Below are 8,610 nucleotides of genomic sequence, written 5' to 3' on the forward strand. Positions count from 1 at the left end.
CCCTTGGCTGCTAACGGAGAGATTGGCAATTCGAACCCACGCAGTGGCTCCATGGGAGAAAGACCTGGTGATCTGTTCCCATAAAGATTACAACCTAGAAAATACCATGGGGCAGTTCTACCCTGCACACATGGAGTTGCTCTGAGCTGGAATCGATTCATGGAACCTAACAACAGCATACAGTAGAACTGCCCCATAGGGTTTTCAAGGCTATGACCTTTTGGAAACAGATCGCCAGGCCTGTCTTCCAAAGCACCTCTGGGTATATTTGAGCCACAACCTTTCAGCTGTTAGTCAAGTGCTTAATCATTTGTGTTATCCAGGGACTCCTATGTATATACATAAAATTTCCTACTTGTTCTGTTTTTCTGGAGAACCCAGGCTGATACAGAATTCAGACAGGAAGGGAATGTTTGCAAATCACACTGATAACAAACTTGTCTCTAGAATACATAATTCTCAAAACTCAATAAGAAAACAAACAACCAAATAAACAAATGGGAAAAAGAATTGAATAGACAGTCACCAAAAAAGAGACATAGATGGCAAGTAAGCACAAATAAAGATCCTCCATATTGTGACGTCTCAGGAGAATTAAAATTTAAAGTACACTGAGATACCTCTGCACATTTCTTAAAAATTCTTAAAGAAACAAAAACAAACAAGCAACACCTGGAAATACCAAGCGCTGGTGAGGATAGGAAGCAACTGGAATTCTCATACGTTGCTGGTAGGAATGCAAAATGGTGCAGTCACTTTGGAAAACAATTTGCTGTTTCGTATAATATTAAACATATTCTTCTTATGTGACTCAGCAATCCCACTCTTAGATGCTTACCCAAGAGAAGTAAAATCATGCTCTTAAAAAGACCTATATGTGAATGTTTATAGTGGCTTTATTCATAATCGTCAAAAACCAGAAACAACTCAAATGTTCTTCAAACTGGCGAATGGGTAAGTAAGCCATGGTACATCCATACAGTGGAAAACTACTCAGCAATATAAAGAAACAAACTTCTGATACACTCAACAACGTGGATGAATCTCAATTGCATTATGTTAAGAAGCCCCGGTGGCACAGTGGTTAAGCACTGGGCTGCTAACCTAAATAAAGTTTGGAGGTTCGAACCCCCCTGGCAATCTGCTCCCCTAAAGATTACAGGCTAAGAAACGCTACTGGGCAGTTCTACTCTGTCCTATAGGGTCACCATGAGTCGGAATCGACTCAACGGCACAGAGCAACAACAAAGTGAAAGGTCAGACTGTAAGCTCTATGATTCCGTTTACATAATGTTTTACAACAGGCAAAACTGTAGACACAGAAAACAAGTCAATGTTTGCTTGCGGCTGAGACTGTGGGGAGGGCTTGACTACAAAAGTACGCTGGGAATTTGGGGGGGCGATGAAACTTCTAAATTTTGACTGTGGTGGTAATTACATGACTCTGCATGCGTTTGTCAAAACTTATAGAACTGCATACTAAAAAGGGTGAATTTTACTGTATGTGTATTAAACCTCAATGAATTTGACTGAAAAAAAAAAAAGAAAAACCAAGAAGAAAAATGCAATGTGGACGTGCAGAAAGAACAAGTCAAGACCGATTCAGCAAAGGAGAAGGCCATGGCAGTGCAGAGCTAACCTGCTCTCCTTAAGAATGCCAAAAGTTGTCATCCTTGTGGGTGGAGGCCCTCTCACCAGATTATGTTTCCTGGGAGGCTAACCTTAGACTTAGCTGCGGTTGGAGGAGGGCTCCTCCTCTCAAAGGATCTTACAGGAAGGAGTTGGGAGGCTGGGCTCTGCGGTTGGGGAGGGGGAGGATGTTCCTGATCACAGACATACTTGTTATGGAGATGTGGGCTGCTCCTGAAAAACAGTAGGAAATAGAGAGCTATGAGAAGGTAGTAGGTGAGGAGGACAGCCTACGACATCAGGAGAAGACACGTTTAGTAGCTAGTTTAAAGTTTTCCTTTCTTTGCATTGCAATCTCATTTTACTATCCCAAAGCCTTCTATAAAGTCTAGTTATATGTTACAGCCTGAATTTAACTGTGCTTCGAAGAACTGGAATGAGCCTGGGTCTACCCTTATATAAAGGCATGAAAAAAGAGGCACATCAGACCAGAGAAGCACTGAAGTCAAGAAGGATGTCCTTAACTAGTGGCTAACCAGAATAGTGGCCAACCCATTGTTGTTGTTAGCTGTTGTGGAGTCACCCCAACTCATGGTGACCCTATGCACAAAGGAGTGAAACACTGCTCAGTCCTACACCATCTCCATGATCAGTTGCAGATCAGACAGTTGTGATCCATAGGGTTTTCATTGGCTGATTTTCGGAAGTAGATCACCAAGCCTTTCTTCCTAGTCTGTCTTAGTCTGCAAGCTCTGCTGAAACCTGTTCAGCATCTTAGTTATCTAGTGCTGCTGTAACAAAAATACCATAAGTGCATATCTTCAACAAACAGAAGTTTATTCTCTCACAGTCTAGTAGGCTAGAAGTCCAAATTCAGGGTATCAGCTCCAGGAGAAGGCTTTCTCTCTCTGTCAGCTCTGGGAGAAGGTCCTTGTCATCAATTTTATCTTGGTCTAGGAGCTTCTCTGGCACAGGGACCCCAGGTCCAAAGGACACACTCTGTGGTGGTGTGAGGTCCCCCACTCTCTGCTTGCTTTCCTTTCCTTTTATCTCTTGTAAGATAAAAGGTGATGCAAGCCACCCTCCAGGGAAACTCCCTTTTACATTGGATCAGGGACGTGACCTGAGTAAGGGTGTTACATCCCACTCTAATCCACTTTAACATAATCTAACCTTGCCTCATTAGCCACAGGCAGAGATTAGGATTTATAACACATAGGGAAATCACATCAATCACAAAATGGAGGACAACCACACAATACTGGGGATCATGGCCTAACCAAGTTGACACATATTTTGGGGGAACACAACTCAGTCCATGACAGCATCATAGCAGCACACAAGTTTTCACTGACAGACGGGTGGTGGCAGCATGACATGCACTGGCCAGGAATCAAACCTGGGTCTCCCACCTGGAACGCAAGAATGCTATTCCTGAACCACCACTGCATCCCCATGCTTAACACATGAGTGCTCTACAGGTGAATACTGGAGTGAAAGCTTCTCTCCTCAATATCCATGTAACAAAATAGTTTCAACATATTTAAGCAAACTAGAAAACAATTTTTCCTGAAATCTTTATGTTGTATGTAAAAGGGTGGTATGATTCACATGAAGTACAAATGGTTATGAAAGGAAAACGCACCAAGTTGATGTTTATGAATTGCACCAGAGAAGTGGGAATCAACCCACTTAGGTGCTACTTACTTCCGTAACAAATTCCGTTCTGCAGGGGCTCCCGGCTGGCTGAACAGGTTGTTATTGAAGCATTAGAACTTAATAGAATTTCTTCCTGCCATGTCTCCTTCCTAGTTTATCCAGATTCCCAGCTCCAATCTCTGAATTAATCCTTATTTTAGTGACAGTCCACAGGTTTAATGTATTTTCCATGCCTCTTCTATTTATTACTATTGAGTAGTTTTCTATCAGAAGGCTCTCCAATCTTACTTCACAATTTACACTAAGGCTGAGAACATTCCTAGCAATGAATTATGAAGCAAGTCCTCCTTTATATTCCTGAGAAGATCTAATAATACAGTTAGGTTATAAGATGGAAAGATATAGTTAAAATTGTTGTTGTTAGGTGCGTGGAGTTTGTTGCGATTCATACTGACCCTATGTACAACAGAACGAAATACTCCCAGCCCTGTGCCATCCCCACAATCGTTGTTATACTTGAGTCCATTGTTGCAGCCACTCTGTCAATCCATTTCGTTGAGGGTCTTCTTTTTCTCTGACTCTCTACTTTGTCAACCATGATTGTTACAGGTTGGAAACCCCAAGTTCTGCTCGGCATGACTCATATTGGCCAATAAACAAGAGACTGAGGTGGGAAGGCAGAAATGGACTTTATTTTGTTGCGCAAGGAAAGGAGTCAGTCAGAGCTGCTGCCGCCAAGACTGCTCCGCTAGGGTGAGGGGAAAGGTTAGTTTTAAGTGGTTTACAAGCAGGGAGTTCATACAAGTTACGTCAGCAACATTTTTAGTCATACTACGTAGGTGCAATCGGGTTTACATATAACTTCATGCATCACCAGGATTTTAATGAAAAATTACGGGGCGTGCCAAGCAAAGGAAACAGGATTCTAATGCACAGCTGCAGGGCGCGCTAAGCAAAGAAAGCAGAATTATAATGCTTGAGGAGGTGGAAGTTTCCACAGCCTGGGAATCTCTGCCTTATGATGTTCTTCTCCAGGGATGGTTCCTCCCGATAACATGTCCAAAGTACGTGAGACAAAGTCTCACCATCCTCCCTTCTAAGGAGGATTCTGGCTGTACTTTTTCCAAGACAGATTTTTCACCGACACAGTAATTCAAATGCGTCTATTCTTCTCTGATCTTCCCTATTCATTTCTCATGCATATGAGGCGATTGAAATACCATGGCTTGAGTCAGACTCACCTTAGTCCTCAAAGTGACATCTTTGCTTTTTAACCTTTAAACAGGCCTTTTGCAGCATATTTGCCCGATGCAATACGTCATTTGATTTCTTGACTGCTGCTTCCATGGGCATTGACTGTGGATCCAAGTAAAACGAAATCCTTGACAACTTCAATATTTTCTCCAATTATCATGATGTTGCTTATTGGTACAGTTGTGAGGATTTTTGTTTTCTTTATATTGAGGTGTAATCCATACTGAAGGCTAAAATTGACCATTTCCTGGATCAGCAAGCAAGTCTAGGCAAAATCCAAAGGCGCGGAATCATTCAGAGTGTATTCTTTGACCACAGTGGAATAAAGCCAGATTGAAAGGATCCAGTTGTCTTAGTCAACTAGTGCTGCTATAACAGAAATACCACAAGTGGATTGTTTTAACAAGAGAAATTTATTTTCTCACAGTCCAGTAGGTTACAAGTCCAAATTAGGGCATCAACTCCGGGGGAAGGCTTTCTCTGTCAGTCTTCCTTTGGTCTGGGAGCATCTCAGCACAGGAACCTCAGGTCCAAAGGACACGCTCTGCTCCCAGCACTGCTTTCTTGGTGGTATGAGATTCGCATGTGTCTCTGCTCACTTCTGTCTTTTATATCTCAAAAGAGATTGGCTTAAGACACTATCTAATCTTGTAGACCTCATCAGTATAACTCCTGCTAATCCATCTTATTATATCATAGTGATAGAGTTTACAACACATAAGGAAATCACACCAGATTACAAAATGGTACACAATCATACAATACTGGGAATCATGACCCAGCCAATTGACAGACATTTTGGGGGGACACAATTCAATCCATGACACCAATGAATGAAAAGACCCACACTAAGACACATAATTGTAGCTTCCCCCAATACCACTGTTAAAGCTTTCACAAGGAAAAACAGGTCACACACACAAAATCAGGGATAAAAATGGCATCAGAATTTATAAAAGCAACATTGAAAGCTAGAAAATTTTGGAACATTAGCTTCATACTTCTGAAGAAAAATTATGTGTTTCTTAGTTATACTTTAGCTGCAGAGACCTGAGTTACTTACACTTTACAGTTCTGAGCACATTGCCACTGTCATCTAATAAATATCTATTGAAGATATTTATTATTGTCATTTTTAGCAAGCTTTATTGAGGTATAATTTACATAAAATTCACCATTTTATCACTAGCACCAACAATCAAAACAAAACATTTCTATCACCCCTAACAGTTCCCTCATGCTTCTTTACAGTCAATCCACCTCTCCAACTCCAGCTTCAAAGACAACTGCTTTCTGCCATAATAGATTAGTTTTGCCTCTTTTAAAGTTCATTTAAATGGAATCATATAGTATGTATTTTTTGAAATATCTGGCTTCTTTCACTCAGCATGATGAATATGAGGTTCGTCCATGCTGTCTGCATCAATAGTTCCTTCTTTTTTTCTGTGAAATGGTGTTCCATTGTATGGATATACCACCCTGTGTTTATCAGTTCACCAGGTGATTGGCATTTGAAATGCTTGCAGGTTTTAGCTGGAATAAAGCTACCATGAACATTCATGTTTTGTTGTTGTTGTTTAAGATGCTCTTCTCTTTATATAGGTGAAATGGAAGGATGGAAATAAATTTAGCAATACAAAGAGTAGCTCTAGAGTCAGACATGGTTCTACTGTTGAAATTGCTATGGACATGTATCATAACCTAAAGGGCATGAGTGTTATCTTGGGGTAAGAAATTGGATAGTTGTGAAAGAGAGTATTGAATAATTGTGAAAAAAGGTATTGACATACTGGAAAAGGTTAACTGACCTTGCCTTTTTTTTATATATTAACTTAACACGGAATTTTTTTAAATTGTAGAAATATAGATAACACAACATTTGCCAATTCAACATTTTTCACTTGCTTGTTCAAGTCTTTGGGTGCTCATATATCTTCATTTCTCTTGGTTAAGTACCTAGAGGATGGGATTGCTGGGTTGTACAATAAGTGTACATTTTAAATTTAAAAGTATCTGCCACTTTCTTTTCCAAAGTGGCTATATCATTTTGCTTTTCCACTAGCAATGTGTGAGAGTTCCAATTGTTCTGCTTCCTTGTCAACACTTGGTATCATCAGTCTTTTTTATTTTAGCCATTTTAATAGGTGTGTGGTAGTAGTGGAGGAGGCTGCATAGGTCCGGCTCACTGTTATTACTCCCCATTGCTAAACCTCTGCATTGTCTCACGATCTTTTCTTTCCCTCCCATTCCAGTCTCTATAAAAAGTTTAAGATTAACCAATATTCCTCCTTGGAGGGTGGGAAACAAGTGATAATGATCTAGGAAAGAAAAATCGAACAAAGCACCTGTCTTGGTGACAAGAAAACCAGGATGTTGCCAGATAACCCCAAAAACGTCAGTAAAAGATTAACTCATCTGAGACGTGACCACCTCAAGAAGGAACTAACACAAACTTCTAAGACCCATAATCCTGTCCCTATAAAGCCTTTGGCGACTCTCCAGTAGGGGAGGCAGGTTTTTGGAGCAATCTATTCCCCTCTATCTCCTATATATCGATATATAATAAAACTCTTGCTGCTCACCTCACCCCATCTCAGAATTGGCTATTGTGGCAGGCGGCTCCAATACATGTTATTGCGGTCACAGTAGTTCATTGTGATTTTAACTTGCATTTCCCTAATGACTGATGATGTTGATCATTTTTTCATATTTGCCACTCATTCATCTTCTTTTCAAACCTTTTACTCATTCGTAAATTGGGCTGTTTGTCTTCTTGTTTTGGAGTTAAGAGTTCTTTATATATTCTGGTTACGAGTTCTTTATCAGATATTTGTTTTGCAAATAATTTCTCCCAGTCTATGACTTGCCTTTTCATTTTTAACAGTGTCTTTTGAAGAACAGAAGGACCAGAAGGCACAAGCAGGCTGCATGAACAGGTAGCTCAGACTTCCATGTCACACACCATGGTTCTATGGTTGTATAGAGGGTCCTTTACAACCAAATGAAGGGGGAGGAGAAAGCCTGAGCTTGGTGTAAGGAAGGGTTAGGTTGGTATATGTCTTAGTTATCTAGTGCTGCCATAACAGAGATTCACAAGTGAATGGCTTTAAAGAACACCCTCTGTTCTTTAGAGAATTTAGTTCCTCACAGTTCTAGAGACTCAAGGTCCAAGTCAAGGTCTCAGCATGTCAGTTCCTTCTGTAAGCCTCTCTTCTAGTTTGTGGTGTCTGCTGGCAATCCTTGGTGTCCCTTGGTGTTCATTGGCATCTGTTTTCTCTCTGGGTATGTCTCTGTGTCTATCCTGCTCTTTCTATAACTCAGAATTGATTAGGTTTAGGATCCACCCTATTCTGGTATGACCTCATTAACATAACAGAAAGCTCCTATTTCCATCTCAGTCGGTCTTGCCTCAGCTGGTGGTTTGGCTGATGACTAGATGATCTAGGATGGCCTCACTTACATGTCTGTTGGTTGGCAAGCTGTCAGTTGGTACAACAGGGGCAATAGGGCACATGTTTCTCATCATCCAGAAAGGTAGCCGGGGCTTGTTATCATGGCAGCATGTTCCCAAGAGCAGCAAAAGGGCAAGCCCCAGTGTGCGAGCACTTTTCAAGTCTCTGTCACATTTGATAATGTCCCATTGGTCGAAGCAAGTCACATGGCCAATTCAGATTTCAGAGAGGAGAAACAGGCTCCACTTCTTGATGGGAAGTTCTGTCATGTTACATTACAAACTGTCTTAGGCTGGGTTCTCTAGAGAAGCAAAACCAGTAAAGCACATAAATATATATATAGAGAGATTTATATCAAGGAAATAGCTCATGCAATTGTAGAGGCTAAAATGTCTCAAGTCCACGGATCAGAGTAGAGGCCTCCCCCAGTTCACAGAGCCTCAGAAGCTGGTGAACCCAAGGTTGGCAGGTCAGAGAGGGGCTCCCACTCACAGGCTGTGAAGGTCAATGAATTCCAAGATCAGCAGAGCAGACAAGACCGAAAAATTTCTCCTGATTCACGTAGCTGCAGGGGCTGGCAAACCCAAGGTCAGCAGGTCAGGACACCGGACTCTTG

This window comes from Trichechus manatus, unplaced genomic scaffold, assembly GCF_000243295.1.
Source record: "Trichechus manatus latirostris isolate Lorelei unplaced genomic scaffold, TriManLat1.0 scaffold00044, whole genome shotgun sequence".
NCBI lineage: Eukaryota > Metazoa > Chordata > Mammalia > Sirenia > Trichechidae > Trichechus > Trichechus manatus.